The sequence below is a fragment of the Anas acuta genome, chromosome 13 (genome assembly GCF_963932015.1).
Source record: "Anas acuta chromosome 13, bAnaAcu1.1, whole genome shotgun sequence".
Lineage (NCBI taxonomy): Eukaryota > Metazoa > Chordata > Aves > Anseriformes > Anatidae > Anas > Anas acuta.
The window spans coordinates 7491913-7506574 of NC_088991.1; the positions used below are offsets into that span (position 1 = coordinate 7491913).

Below are 14662 nucleotides of genomic sequence, written 5' to 3' on the forward strand. Positions count from 1 at the left end.
GGGAGGCTGGCAGTAAATCATATGTTTACTTTTTTTTTCCTTTTTACATTCAGGAGCAGCTCCTTTGCTTAGTTTGAAGCAGAATAAAAGACCTATAAATGGGGAGAATCCTGAAGGTAAGTACTTTACTGTGGACTTAATGTCAAGGTACAGTACACACGGTAGCTTTTACAGGGACCATTTAAAAACTGTTATCCACTGTATATTTTAAGGGCAGAGACATAATTCAAACATCTGATTGACTACCTGGAACGTTGATTCAGCAACATTTTTATTCTACAACTTTTATTTTTTAATAAACCTTGATCTGAGAAATACTGAGAACATCAAACATTGTGTTCATTGCCCTTAGTGGATTAATTCTGCCATCTGAGTTGCGACAAATTTGCAGTGACAGACAGGCAGAGAAAGAAATGGCAAGGTCTAAGAGAGGAGCAGTGGAAAAGTCGCTCCTGTACATTTGAGGACCGCTTGAGTGTTGTCTTCCCTTTTCATTGTAGGAAGTGTTATTTCTGATATTTCTCCAGGTGCTGATGGCTCCAGGGAGGACATGATTCAGTGATCTGGGATCCCTGCAGAGACCACAACACCATCTTAGTCCCTGTCTCAGAAATGGGGAAATGACAGCGACCTCCAGGGTACCCTCAGCAGACAGAGCATTGCCATTCTCAAGCACCAGGGATTTAAAACAAGGATTCAGGAAGTGAATTGGACTTGAAATATACTTGAGAAAGCTGTCAATCAGTTGTCTGTAGCTTTCAAGTCAGGCTGCTGCTGCTGTTGAATGCGTTGTTGTGATAATCTTTAAACTGAGTTTGTCACAGCATATCTAAATTCTGGTGATTCCTGTAACTCTTTTCCTGCCCCTGTTCCTGTCTGCCCTCAGACACACCCTCGTGTCTACCTCAGTGTCTGCAGAGCTCAGTGCAGCTCTGCAGCCCTCTGGAGAAGTGTTGCTGGGTTTGTTGCATGGGGTAGGGTGTTTGAGCAGCTTCTGCAGCCTGAGGGTTTTTACTGAACAGCCTCTCCAGGGCTCTCCAGATCTGCTGATCACCGGCATCCTCCCAACAAGCAGGATTTTCATCCGCTTTTGCACCTAACCTAACACCTGCTTCTACTCCCCCTCTCACAGCTATGAGAGATGCTGACTGGGGCTTCTCCACCAGGATGCATTCTGTGCTCTGCATTTCAGAGGTTTTCATCACATCTCAATTACCTACCATTGCTCTGACTCTTTATGTTGTTCCTCAGCTCAGCAAGGAGCTCTCTGCTTCCCAGCCCTTGCCCTTTTCTTGAGTCCTGGGAGGTGTCCCCCACTCAGAACATTTTGGAACATAGGGTTTACACTGCACAAGGTGTTTCTTCAGGTCCTATGAGGTGCTTGAAGTCAATGCTGTGGTTCTGCTACTTGAGCTAAGGCTGCCTGTGATGTTCGTGCTCCAAAGCTGTGGTTATCGAAATTCCAAGACAACTGGCATATGGCTGCTCTGCTCAGGCAACTGATGCTGTGTGCTGACTTCCAAATCGCTACTTCTGTATTTTGGAACTACAAGAGATGCCTCTGGCCCCAGGCAGTTGGATGGAAACAGCACAATGGTCATCTTATGGAGGCTGAAGAGCACGGGCCATATGTGCCTGCGTGTAGGAGACATACCTGTGTGTTTGTCCTCCGCCTGTTTTCTGCCATGGAATATTAGCACTCAGAAGAGGAATTAATCAAGTAGTGTCAGCATGAACGTTCTGCTTCATTTAAGACAGGATATAGCTCTAGCGTGTTTGATATTTCCAAGTACTGGCATTTTTACATAGGTAAGAAACCTTCAAGTCTGAAATGCACTGAACAGCTTCTTACAGGAACTGAAGCCAATTTTGGAGTATTACCGTGTTATCACAAGCCAGAAGCATTGGCAATCAAAGGTGTTTTTGAAGCCGTTAGCTCCAGTTTCACTGACTCGTTTGGTGTTTTTGTCTTTGGTAACACTCATTGCTTTTGAGGAAATGAACTCACTGACAGCTTGGAGGGCAGGACAGGCTTAGGCATACTGGAGAAAAACAAAACCAAAATGCTGTATCTAAAGCCACTGTTTAATCTTTGAATCTGAGATTAAAGCATATTATTTTATTTCCATAAACGTTTCTCTTTACAGACGTCCTGGGAGACCGGAATTTGGTGCCTTAAAATAGTTGCATGGACAACAGAGAATGAAAAAGCCTGAGAACAGATGTCCTGAAATGTGTTTATTACCATGCATTAAAGCAGGTAAGCCTGGAAAAGGTATTTTAGCATATTTTTTTGTTTTGTTGACTGCTGCTAATATATTTGATGGCTTTTTATTTTTTTTCCTCTCTTCATCTCATTCATAGGATATGGTCACTGGCTTAAAAAGACCTTGAAACATTAACACCAGAACTGAATTACGGATGTGATGAATTAAGGGAGCTACTTGAGCGGGTCGCGCTGGAGCAGCCTGCTCGGATGAACGGTGGCTGTGCAGGTGTGCAAGTGTGGAGTGCCTTTTTCTTGCCAAATGCATTTCATGTGTCTATGCCTCAGAAAAACGAAGAAGAGTATTTTCTGCCAAATCCTCTATTGCATAAAAGATAGAGGATCTTTATGCCTATGTTGCCCTCGAGGTAAAATGAGGTCTCGAGGTCTTAACTTTTGAGCCCTCTCCCCATGCCTCTGGCATGACCTGCGCTCAGGAGAGCCGAGCCAGCCTCCTGCAGCTCCCTTTCCACCTGGAGCTTGGCACAGGCATCCCTAGCTGGGGGCTGTGCCGCTGCGGCTACGCAGCACCAGGCATTTAACACGCTTGGCTCCTTCTGAGCTCTGGCACGCCTGGCAGTGACTGCAGCGTGAGAGTGCCCAGAGCCAGGAAGGACCTCATGCAGATGTAAGCAGGAGCAATGAAATCCTCCTTTTCTGCATGTCAGGCTGGCCCCATGCACCTGCGTTATTTGAAGCCCAGTTGGCTTTTTGGGGAGCACTAGAAAGACTCAGACGCTGTCATATACCATTTAACCTTGACCTTTACATTTTAGTTATGGTGCTGTTCAACTTGAGAAAGAGATGCTTGCTTACGGTATTCAGGTTTAATATAAGAGTTATCTATTTGTAAACAAGGATATGAAACAACACTTAAAGATGATTATTGTTATTTTTACCACTTTTCTCCCCTGCTCTGAACCTCCATTTCATTTAGATCTGAAACAACATTTGTCTTTTCCTTTTGCCAACTGACCTGGAAAATCCATTATTCAACTAAATCTAAGCTACCCCAAATACATAGCTTCTGTCCAGAAAAGTAATTTGTTTTCTTTTTGCCGTCAGTCTAGAGTTTCGGATCATTTGTTGTACCCCTTCTCTTCATTGTTATGATTTGCTCTATTCTGTGGCCTGAAATGTGATAATATGAGCAGAACAGAAATGTGAAGTGAGAATATTTTTACAAACAGATCCAAAACTTATTTTGTTTGCTGCAAACACAGAAGTAAACAAAGTGCTATATTAATTTCTTCTTTTCTAGAAGTACCAGGAAAAAGTGGAGAGGGGAAAGAAAATTTGTAATAGAAAAACATAAAGATCAACATCAGTATTTGTTGATTTCTAGGTTTTATTTCCTTTTTATTTTTTTAAACTAGGTTTTTCAAACCATCCACTTGCAGAAATTTGCATTTTATGAGGAAAAAGGTACAAGATATGATGAGATCATCTTAGGTAGCATACCTCTTTTTCCTCAGCTTGTGGCATCTAAAACTAACCGTGCTTGTCATCTTCTCAGTAATTTCTTATCATTGAAGTTAAAATATAATCTAAGTTTGCACCAAATGAGCTGTTCCAAGATGAGTTTGCCAAACTCTGTATTGCAGTGGGATTTCTGCAATTATGATTAGATACTGCCAAACAAGAATGATCTGTGGAATACAAGTGAATCCAGCGCTGATTAACATCTCTAAATCCCACAAGAGGTTAGAAGCAGCACAACTCACATTTAATCTTTTGTCTCTGTGTCTTCCAACCACAGCTCTTCTGCAGTAGATGAAGCATGACTGAAAAGGGACAAACAAGGAAGAAATGAGGGGCTGATGGAGGGCTTTTCTATTATAAGGGGCTGAACTGCTTTAGGATGTTCTTGCTGCTCACCAGAGGTCTCTGCTGGATTGATTGATCGTGTGGCCGTGTCCCATCCAGAGGACAGAAATTGCTAGTACGAGAGTTTGCATGTTTCTGTGGGCTTATTTTAACTCCTCTCATCCTTTTTCTAATTGATTATTGGTTCTCCCCACCCAAATTGAAATAAACAGCCAAAGGCAGCATTTGTCTTAGTTTTGTCTGAGAAATTACCAATGGGAAATGAAAACATTTCTACTGTCTGTTAGTGGATTTTACATTACTGCTCCACAAACTCTTCTGCACATGAAAAAAAGCTCTCCATCTGAGCAGTTTCACTAACAAGCTTTGTAGCTGCTTGCTGGATTAAGGCAAAGTTAGGATTTGTGTCCGATTTTAATTAATCCCAAGCAGTGCTTCCATTTCTGCTGTTGGCCAGTCAAGAGAGACAGGTAAATAGTCAATACTCTATATCTTTTTACTCTTACCAAAAATATAATGCCTGCTGCATGAAGATGTTACTTCTGCTGTACGCCTGTCATGTTGGTCTCTGGGGAAAGAAATTCTTATTTTCCGATCCATATACTTATGTAAAACAGTCACTTCTCTTACATGCAAAACGTTTAATAATTTTATCTTCAGCTTTCAAACATAAAAGCAAGAAAGTTATCCTATTCCAAACTTAACTGCTTGTGTATGTTGTTGGTATTGCATAAGATTACTGCTCGGAAGACGGTGCATTTATCTTTCACTTGAAATAACCCAGGAGAATGTCAGATGCAAAATGATTTTTGAAATCTTGGCATTTACTGCTGCTTTATACTGTCTGTGTGCAACTTCAGTCAACAGCAGTGACATTACTGTGTGAGTCCCTCCAACTGAAGGGAATTGGCACCCTATTAAGCCTCCTTCTTTGCAGAGCTGAACTGGAAATATGGTATCATGCAGCCCTGGTTTTACCTCCTGACAAGGAGTGATCAGAATCATGGCTGCTGCCATCCAGGCAGGGTTCTCCCCATGTCTATTTACCCCTTCCTTAATGGATCTTTCACCCGATATTAGCCATCCATTGATGTCCTCCCCATTCCTTTTGCAGTAGGCTTCTTTTTCCTTTGGCTTTTGTCCCACGTAAATGTGACCCTGCCAAGTCTCTCTGTGCTAAGCTCCCTTCCGTGCTCTGTGTTTGCAGCATCAGCATCTCACATCCGTGCGGCTCAGCGCTTCTACCTCTCTGCTCCAGCGACGTGGGTGCTACTGGCAGAGCAGCCCCTGGGATGTGGTGGGGCTGGGGACTGTGGACATGGCAAGGGGGTGGGTGATGCTCTGCAGTGTCCTTGTCCTGCACATCTGTCCCTGCCACTTGGTCTCAGGGAGGCTGGACGCTTGGCCTGGCTGCAGTGGTGTCACCCATCAGCTTTGCATCACTGTCTGCTGAGATTAATTGCTGAGTAAGGGTGGTGGTGTTTTTCAGCCTTATTTCCTCTTGCTTCTGGTGGATGTTGCATGGTGGTGTGGTCTCTTCTGAGCGGGAACAAAGATGTGCTGAGTGTCCATGTGGGGCTGCGTTTCCCAAAGGTCAAAGACCTGTGCTGCTGTGTACAAAAGACCAGACATAAAGACAATTAATGGGACTTGATGCAGCCGTAAATTCTCTCATCCTGTCATCTTTCCATTCAGGCAAGAAAGATGTGAGAATCATGTAGATGCAGAAGCAGAGCTTCATAGTAAGATGGAGGTCTTCTGATCACAGCCACAGATGATGGCCTCTTCAGGAACTAGCTGCTAGTGGTAGGGTTTATTAGGACAGTTTAGCCCCCCCCAAATTCCCTTACTGCTGCTGGAGGCTGCTCACCTTGTACCCCAGTTTCTCAGTTGGGAGCTCTTTAATTTCTGCTATTTAAAGTCAAACCAAACCTATCTTATTTGGCTGAGGCAGGACACTGAAGCAAGGCGTTCAGCTGGCAGATCCATCAGTCCTTGGCAGGCGAGAAAAGAGCAGCTGGGAGAGACAACCTCTGCTGGTGGCAGTCAGAAGAGGATGTTTAGCCACAACCTAATTGTAAGTGATGTGCATAAATTGATTAAAATAGATTAAGAAATAGACTGGGGACTATTCCCAAGCTAACTGTTGTCAGTGGAAAAGGGTCTTTTTCAGTGAAATCTGTGGCATTGGATCCCAAGCCTAGAAATACATCATGGAATAATGTGGTTAGTGGAAGGAATGGAGAGATCTAACAAATCAAGAGTTGGAGAGCTAAATGGGATTTGAGGTGATGCGCTGAGTTCCTGGCTCACCACAGACTTACTGCTTGGTATTGCCCAAGTTAATCAGTCTCTTTGGACATCTCTTCCCAGCACGGGCAGCGATGTGTGTGAAAAATTGATCTCTCTCACAGTTTTATCAGTATGTCCACTGCATTCTCCTTGCTCTTCCTGCGCATGCCTACAACACATGGTGTACCTGGCACGTCTTAGCTGGGGCCCCTAAGCTGCTTTATATGACACCTTAAGGAAAAAATGTCATAAACAAAGGCCACAATAGGTCTCGTTACTTCCTCAGTGGTGTCCCAGAAGCTAGCATAAGGTCCAGTGCATGGCAGGCTGTTCCTGCGGTCCCTCCGAAGGCTGAGCTTTTCTGCTCCGTATGCAGCTGCATCAATGCCTTGTTGTTCCTCCTGAGCCTGCCAGCTGTATGTCATATTGATCATACTACTAGTGTCTGTGAAATGGATCATTTTCCACAGTGGGTTGTGATGAGAGCAGAATAAGGGGAGCAAAATAAGCTTAAAAATGTTCAGTCTGAGGTATATTCCCCTCATTTTTATGAGTTATGTATGCATTGTTACAGCGTGGCATAGTGTATAATTACCTTTTTTGACTTACTATAAAATGCTAAAGTATGCTTAATGATAGTGCTTTATCTATTGATTTAAAACCTAAACATAAATCCAAGGTATTATTCAATAGAGCTTCACATAACTATATTTCAAAGTTCGTGGGATGCTTTATATCTAGGCTTTTAATCTCTTAATTCAGCTAAAAAGTGACTTGAGTAAGTGACTTGATAAATAATTTAAAAACTAGCACCTTTACACTGTAATCACGCCGGGAGAAATGAAAGAGCAGCTGAAGCGTCAGGGGTTATAAATTGCAGCAAAAGTATTAAAGGATTAGCATCCCGGTGCCGAAGTCGGTGTCACAGGGAGAAAGCGAGGTCTCCCGGCAACATCTTGCCTCTTTATAATTAGTGAAAAGATTTATACAGGCGCTATAAACGGGCTAGTTTATTGATCCTTGTCACCGACGAGTTTGGTTCGTTTACTTCAGGGAGAGGAACGCTTCGGGTGGGCCTGCGGGGAGTCCCCGCGCCTCAGGCACTGAGGGGCCGCGAGCGGCGGGGCCGGGGCTGAGGGGCCGCTGAGGCCGCCAGGGGGCGCTGCGGGCCCTGGCAGAGCGGGGCGGGCGCACCTGCCGTCGGCGGGCGGGCAGCGCCGCTCCTCAGCCCCGTCAGCCCCGCGCCTCTCCCCTCAGCCCGCCGGCATGGAGGCGTAGCGGGGAGCCGCCGGCAGGTAAGCCCTCGCCCCGCGGCTTTCCGCTCGGAAGCTCGCCTCGGGAGGAGGAGGGGGGATCAAAAAGAACTTGGGACGGGGCTCGGGGGGCTCCGTGCCCCCTGAGGGGTGCCGCTCCCGCCGCCCTCTCGTCAGGGGGAGCCCCGTCAGCAGCGGGGGGCTGTGAGGGGCGCTGCCCGGGGAGCCCCGTCAGCGGCGGCTCCTCACCGGGCAGGGAGCCGGCAGCCCGGGGGAGCCTGCCGGGGGTCGCCGCTCAGCCCCCCGCTGTCCGTGCCCCGGCAGCCCCTGGCGGCGGTGGGCGCGGGGCCGCTGGCGGTGAGCGGGGCAGGGCGCGGAGTTGCCTCACGGAGCCGTTCCCGAGCCGTAGTTGGGCAAAGTTACCCCGGGGCGCGGGGCAGCCTCTGCCCCGGTCGGGTCTGCACCTAAATGTGGCTTTGTACCGCACCCTGGCAGCACCTGGCTTTTTATTTTGTATATTTTTCCCTCAGTGTGTTTGCGCTCTGTAGGTTTTATTGGAGTTATTTAAGAAAAAACTCCGCGTTCAGCGGGTGCGCGGGGGCTGAGGCAGCGGGACCTCGCCACGCAGGGCAGGGGGAGCGGCAGGACGGGGCTCAGCACCCCCTGGCCCCGTGTCTCAGCGCTCACAGCGGCACGGAGCTGCTCCAGGCTCTGTGTTCGGACACCTCAGCAGCAAGAGCAGGCGGCTGCCTCCTGCCCTGCCACCGCACCGTGCTGAGGGACCCTCCTGGGCAGCAGGAGCACGGCGAATTTGGGAAGGACGCGGTGCCCACCGAGCCTTGGTCATGCCGGACCTGAGGCGGGAGGTAAGGCTGCAGAGGGAGCCTGACAGCGAGTCGAGTCCCCGCTGTGCAAACGCTGCTGCTGGGGAGGAGACAGAGGGATAGGTTGGGATTTGGGCTCCGTGAGCTAGCGGGATGTAACGCGCACACAGCAAACAGGAGAAGCAAACGCTCCTGTCAGGTTACTGAGGGACAGGCAGTGCTCGGTAAGCCCACGGTTAAGGAGAGGCTGCGCTTGGTGACGTCCAGCGTGGCTTTGCAAGAAACTCCCAAGGATCGACTCTGTCTGAGCGTGCCCCTCTGTGAGGGGAGACCCCTTGCAGGGGGAGGCCGGGGCTCGCCGTGGCCCCGCGTGTTGCTAAGCAGCCGCTCACACCTCCAACAGGCTCCGGTGTGAGGCAGAGAGGGGAAACCTTCCCCTGCGCCAGCTGGAGCTTGCCAGCCAGCCCCCGAGGGTGTCAGGAAGCGTGCGTCCCGTGTGCGTGTGTGTGCACGAGTTGCTGGCCTCCTCCTGAGCGCAGGGATGGCCGCTGGTGGCACCGGGCCGTCCTCACCCCCCTGCACGGGCTGTGGGCAGGTGCAGGGGAGAAAGGGGAACCTTCAGTGTTGGTTGCTCTTTCCGTAAGGCTCCAGAGTTCCCCGCAGACCAGCCTTTTACTTCCATGGTGCCTGGAAGCTCACAGGAGGTCTGTCTTCAAATTGTTTGGTGATGGATGGGTTAGCAGTTAAACAGCGGGAGGGATTTGCTTTCATATGATGTAAGTAAAAAGACCCAGGTGAGCCACCTGAGGGCATTTAGCCAACTTGTTAGCGGATGCCCCACAGCTGGCGGAGCTCCTGCATGCACATGGTGTCAGCTTTGCCTGAACTGCTCGGTGTGTCGCAGAGCAGGAGCAATGGAAAGCCGTTTAGTCCCTGGGGCTGTTGGTCTCCTGGAAGCATTTTGAAGAAGTGCAGTAGCCAAAGCTCCTGGAAACCACTGTGGGGGGAATTGTACTCCAGACAGAAGTCAGGCCAAAACAGACCCTGAGAGGGCGAGGAGGGATTCAGAAGCAGGTGGTAAGAAGGTGAGCTCGGCAGAAGGGCTGTTCTTGTGGCACACACTCCTGGCTGTGGGGCCAGCTGAAGGCAGGGAGTGGCAGTGTAGGAGAGGGAGGAGGAGATTTCCTGGTCTGGTCTGGTGGAGGCCTCAGAAGAAGCCAGACTTCGCAGCCTTCAGTCCCCAGAAGTGGCTGCAGAGGAGCAAGGAAGCAGAGGCAGGTAGGAATGTGCACGCTGGGCTCCAGCTGTTGTTTGCACTAAGGAGTTTATCACCTCAGTAGTCCGGGTGTCGTGCCTTGCCACTGTACGATAAGCTCAAGTCTCCGAGGGTTTAAGAGCGTGTGTGTAGGTGTCGGGCTTCAGTTCTGTGTAAAGAGCTGGGCAGAGGTGCAGGTAGACTGCTGGATAGCAGGGGTGGAGAAATGGGAACTGCATGTCAGGCCCATGCACCTCTGGGGCTGCTCTGCCTGCAGGGAGGTGGCAGAAGCATCCAGGTGAGGCTCGCTGGCTGGGATGGTCTCTTAAAGGTGTTTGGTTTGTTTGCACAGGTGAGTGGTTTGTTCCCTGACTGCACAGAACTGGAGAGGGAAGGGTGTGTGCTACAGTTACCTGGTTTAAAGTTGCACAGAACAGTGCTTTCTGTGTGGCATTTAGAAGAGAGAGAGGCTGTTTTCTGGTCCAAATTTTGTGTCCTGGGTTGAGGAGTGCTTGTGGGACTGGAGGCAGAGTTACAGGGAGCACGTCTCTGCCCTGTGAAGCCAGTAATCCCTGCTGGCTGGAGGCTGCCGAAGAAGGAGGCTGCCAGGGGTGGCTGAGGCTCGGGGCATGGATCTGCATGTGAGGGAAAGGGCCTGGAATTTGTGTTCCTAACGAGAAGTACAAATAAAGCACTCACAACGTACAGACTTCCTGCTCTCCATTACGTCTGGGCTGTGAGTAATCTCTCACTTCAAACTGAGGCTCAAGCTGAAAATACCAGGGGATGCTAAATTGTCAACAACTATTAAACAGCCTTAAAGAGCTGTATGGGAAGCTGGGTCTGCGCTCTCTCAATTTCTGAGCGTTCCTCAACCAACCTGAGTCTGAGCTATTTATCAGGAGGTCTTTAGTGCTGGAAGGGGAAGGGAGCATTTAAACTCTAGCACAAAATAAGGAGGCACTTTAAGAGGCCATTTGCTTTTCAGGGTGTCCAACTGAGAATAAATCTTCCTTTAAACAGCCTTGAAAAGAAAACAAAGGGAAAAGATCTTGCCCTTGCTGCAAATAATGAGAACCTTGCTGCTAGCTTTGATGGTCAGGGTTTCCTCCCGCATCTTTCTGAGCATCTGGTACTTGACCTGGGTGAGCCCCCCCTGGAATTGGCGGGGAGCTGAGGGCTGTGTTAGGTTTGGTGGTGAAGCTGGTGGGGGAGAGACTGCGTTAGGAACTTCTGCAGGTCTCTATATTAAATATATATATATATATGTATGTATGTGTTTTTTTTTTTTTTTTTTCCTCTCTAATCTTTTCTCTTTCTATCTCCTTCTACCCCAAAAGCACCGCAGGGAGGGGAATTCCCTCCACCCCCCTTCCCACTGCTACTTATAACAGTTAAATTCTCAAGGTTATCTATTTGGCAGAGCAATTCCAGGGTATATAAAACACAAATTTGGATTTGATTTTGGCCTGTTTCAATACAATACCACATTACTTTGAGATATTTTGTGGAGTCTTGCAAGTAATGTTTTTTTTGTTTGTTTTTTTTTCCTCATAATTCTCAGATTCTGGGGGTTTTGTTTGTGAGAAAACAGTTTAGTTTAGCAAACAGAGAGACATGGCAAATACGTAGAGATAAAGCATAGCCTCTGGTTATGTAAGGGGAAGAAATCCCCACCAAGGATGTGTTTTTGTCCAAGGCAGTAAGAGATAGTGAAAGCAACTCACCTTTTGCCTCCAGCAGAGCAAAGTGCCCCATCTTGCTTCCCTGGCACTGGTAAAAGCGTGTTTGCTGAGCAGCGTAGCAGCTGGCACGTCAGCTTTTCCTGCTAATTCTGCCTGCTTTGAGCGTTATGTATGAGGGAGGCATGTACTGTGAGTGCGACCAAGGGCACGCTGCCTGCAGAGTTGTTCTGTAGCTTGTTTCTTTAATGTCCAGAGCGAATGTGAACCAAATTTGCCATGAATAGTGCAGATACCGTTACTGCAGAGATATCGCAGAGGTGTGAACGTGTACAGCAGCAGATAGAAAGTCGATCCGGCTGCTGCTTGTAGCGACAACAGTCTGCCTGTGGTCCCAGGAAGAGCACTGATGAAGGCACTGCGAGAGCAGCTTCCCTCTACAAGCAGGGAGTGTTTCAGCATGCAGATGGCAGCCCAGTCTCAAATCTCGTTCTGTGGCGTGCTGGGCACCTCCGTAACGAGCCTCGAGGAACGCAACGGGAATGAGAGGAGTGTGTGGGAGGGGGGGAGAGGAGAGCTGTGCTATATTTCAGGATTGAGACCTCTGCTTGAACTGTCTTTCTCTCCATTTTTAATAGTGTTTCTACAAAAGCTGCTTGGGGAGCAAGGTTGGTATGACTATAAAGAAGCAAAGCATCTAATCTTTTGGCTTAATAATGCTCTTGCGTAGGCTGCTGTGAATTGGAAGCCTTTCTTATTGATGTTAGAGCGGTGAGTGAGTTTTGAAATTGGCGTGGGTGAGAATGGACTTTTCTCATCTCTTTCAATCTGAAATGTCTTATCCTTTTGTGGCCGAAACTCCGTAGAGGAGATTTGTGTTCATTGGCATGATCGCCTCAAGTGCTTAGGGGAGGCCGAGGCTGTGACCTGCCAGCGGTGTTTGCTCTGGGGGTCAGCAGTTGAAGAGTTGGAGCCAGGTGGAGCCGTGGCTTTTCACCAATTTGCAGGCTTCAGAGCTGTTGATAAGCCCTTCAACTTCTCATCAGCCACTTGTTCTTTTTCTTTCCCTACCACCCCTGCAGAGCAGGGCGCTGCTCTGGCTTCCTCTGCTTCAGGAACTCATTGGCCCTAACTGCATCAACTTTAGGGCTTAGGTTGGTTTGATCCTTAAATTCACCCCAGTACTAGCACATTTATCTCTCCAAGTGTAGACCATCTGCCTGTTTTCTCCTGCCCCCCCAGGTGACTTTTCTGTGATCTTCGAAGTACTTCTGCAGAGTTCGAAGAGGCTACACCCTGCTCTATAAACATAAACTCACCGGCTCTGGCAATCTTTACATTGCCTACAGTGCTTCACGTTGCCTGAGGTACTCTATTGATTAAACCACAATCTGCAGAAGTAAATATATGTAGAATATTAATAGCTCCTACTCTAGGGGGGGGGAAAGGGCTGTAAATTAATAGATCCATTATGCTGACCTCATAAACCAGGAGCATTTGAAGTACAGCTGTAATCCTCCTCCCACAACACGTATTTCACTTTGAACGTCTATAAAAGGCCTGGACTACTCAAATTTAAAAGCTGTGATAGGGGCCGAGCACATCCATATATCTCGTGGTGCGTAGCTAGCGTATTGCCAAGTTAAGGCTGGAACAATAGCTCTCTGTAGGGTCCCTGCTAGTGGTGGATCAGTACATCATCGACGAGGCATCTCGGCATGAGACTTTAAAACACAAAACAAAGAAGCTAGCGTTCCCCTTCCTTTGGTGTTTCTGTTTTTTTTTTTTTTTTCCTACTTTTCTTCTGCATTTCCACTTGCAGGAGATGCTGCACTAAGGGAGAAGGGGCGTGTGATTCAGGGATTTGAAATGCAATTTGAAGGTATAATGAACTTGAATTCTGTATGACGGAGTTGCTTGGGGAATCAAGGTCAGTGTGTGGTGTGAGCTGACAGCACTTGATCTGCTAATCAGTGCTGGGTAGGTTTAGCTCTTTTTTGTCTGTGAATCTGTTAAGATGGGCTGCTCAGGTTTGTGTTCAATTATCTTAGCAGAGATTTAGGTGAGTGCCTTTAGTACGTGTTCATCACTGCCCCTTCTGGTTAACATTTTGATTCTATTGATACAGGAAGCTTTTGTAGTATTGCAGGGCATTTCTCTATTTTCTGCTCTTTATTTTTTTCCCCTGTAAATGAGCTCTTAAGGCAGCTGTCAGTTCAGAAAGTTCCTGCAGGAAAAGGTTCTTGTGTTAATGCTTGCAGGGTTTTCTCGATACAGGACGAACCAGCAGCTTGCTCAGCGTTGAGCCTGCTGCTTCAACACGCCTAAAGCCACTTCTGCTTCTTGCAGCCAGGAGTCTTAATGGCACAAGTTACTGTGTGGAGGCCATCCACGGTATTTTTGTGCCTGCTGCTGAAGCCCACTTTTTGTTTTGCAGTTACACTGTAAGATGCCAATTAAGGCTTTAAGATGCTGCACTTAAATACCGTCCGAATGGCAACCTAGAAGATACCAAATTTTTAATGGAAACATTCCAATTTTTCACATAAAGCCCTAGTGTTAACACCTAAGGGATGTTTCTTCTGAAATAACTGATAAGATTCTGAGTTTACCTGCTTCACACCACAAAAGATCCAGGGCTTTTGTTCCTTTTCCTTCACACACAGACACAAAGCCTTTGAAGGAGTCCTTACAGATTGTAGTTGGACCTTGTCAGGTTCTCTGCTGTCTTTTACATTTTTCATAGGATTACAGCTGCACCAGGAGAATTAGCCCAGTGTGAATTTAGTTAAGGACCTGAGCCCAGCGGTGCAACGCTGCCACGGAGGCTCTAATCCAGCCAAATGAATGCTGAATGCATGCTGCCTCGTAGAATTAATGTTCATCACATATTTAGGTGACTTAAGTGGCTGGTTATGATGGTGAAGATGCACAGTGGATTAGGCAAAATGAAATATTCTTTGATGCTCATTGAGCAACAGAGCGAAGAAAGGTGAGTGGCTCGTATCAAGTAGAGCTGAAGATGTGATATTTGAACTAGCAGGTGTCTCTGATTTTAATATTTTGTTCATGTCTGTGAGATCAGGGTGTCAACAAAAGGGGCTGGTGCCTGTTCTGGCTTGCTTCCATCCAGCACACTGTTTATAGCAGCCTTATTCAGTAATACTCAGCTCAAAGTTTGGTGTGCAGGCAAAAGAAGACCTGAGGGAGAATTGTCATTAAAATTAAAAACCCTAAAAAGCAGAGTGGGCAAATGACTCGAA

General features: G+C 47.6%; 1 protein-coding gene across 25 annotated transcripts in view; it reads left to right on the top strand.

Moving 5' to 3' along the window:
* IL1RAPL2 (interleukin 1 receptor accessory protein like 2) overlaps positions 1 to 14662 on the top strand; it is a 397669-nt gene that overhangs the window by 47338 nt on the left and 335669 nt on the right. For 14 of the 25 annotated variants that reach the window (XR_011101166.1, XR_011101167.1, XM_068697284.1 and 11 more), the window contains 5 exons: positions 54 to 116; positions 2148 to 2260; positions 2365 to 2495; positions 4026 to 4208; positions 6048 to 6170. The gene's annotated coding sequence lies outside the window, so the exon portion shown is untranslated. Of the gene's footprint in view, positions 1 to 53; positions 117 to 2147; positions 2261 to 2364; positions 2496 to 4025; positions 4209 to 6047; positions 6171 to 7517; positions 7681 to 7926; positions 8505 to 9302; positions 9548 to 9610; positions 9741 to 14662 lie in introns of those variants that run through there. The other 11 variants (XM_068697292.1, XM_068697301.1, XM_068697289.1 and 8 more) reach the window with 10 other exon arrangements.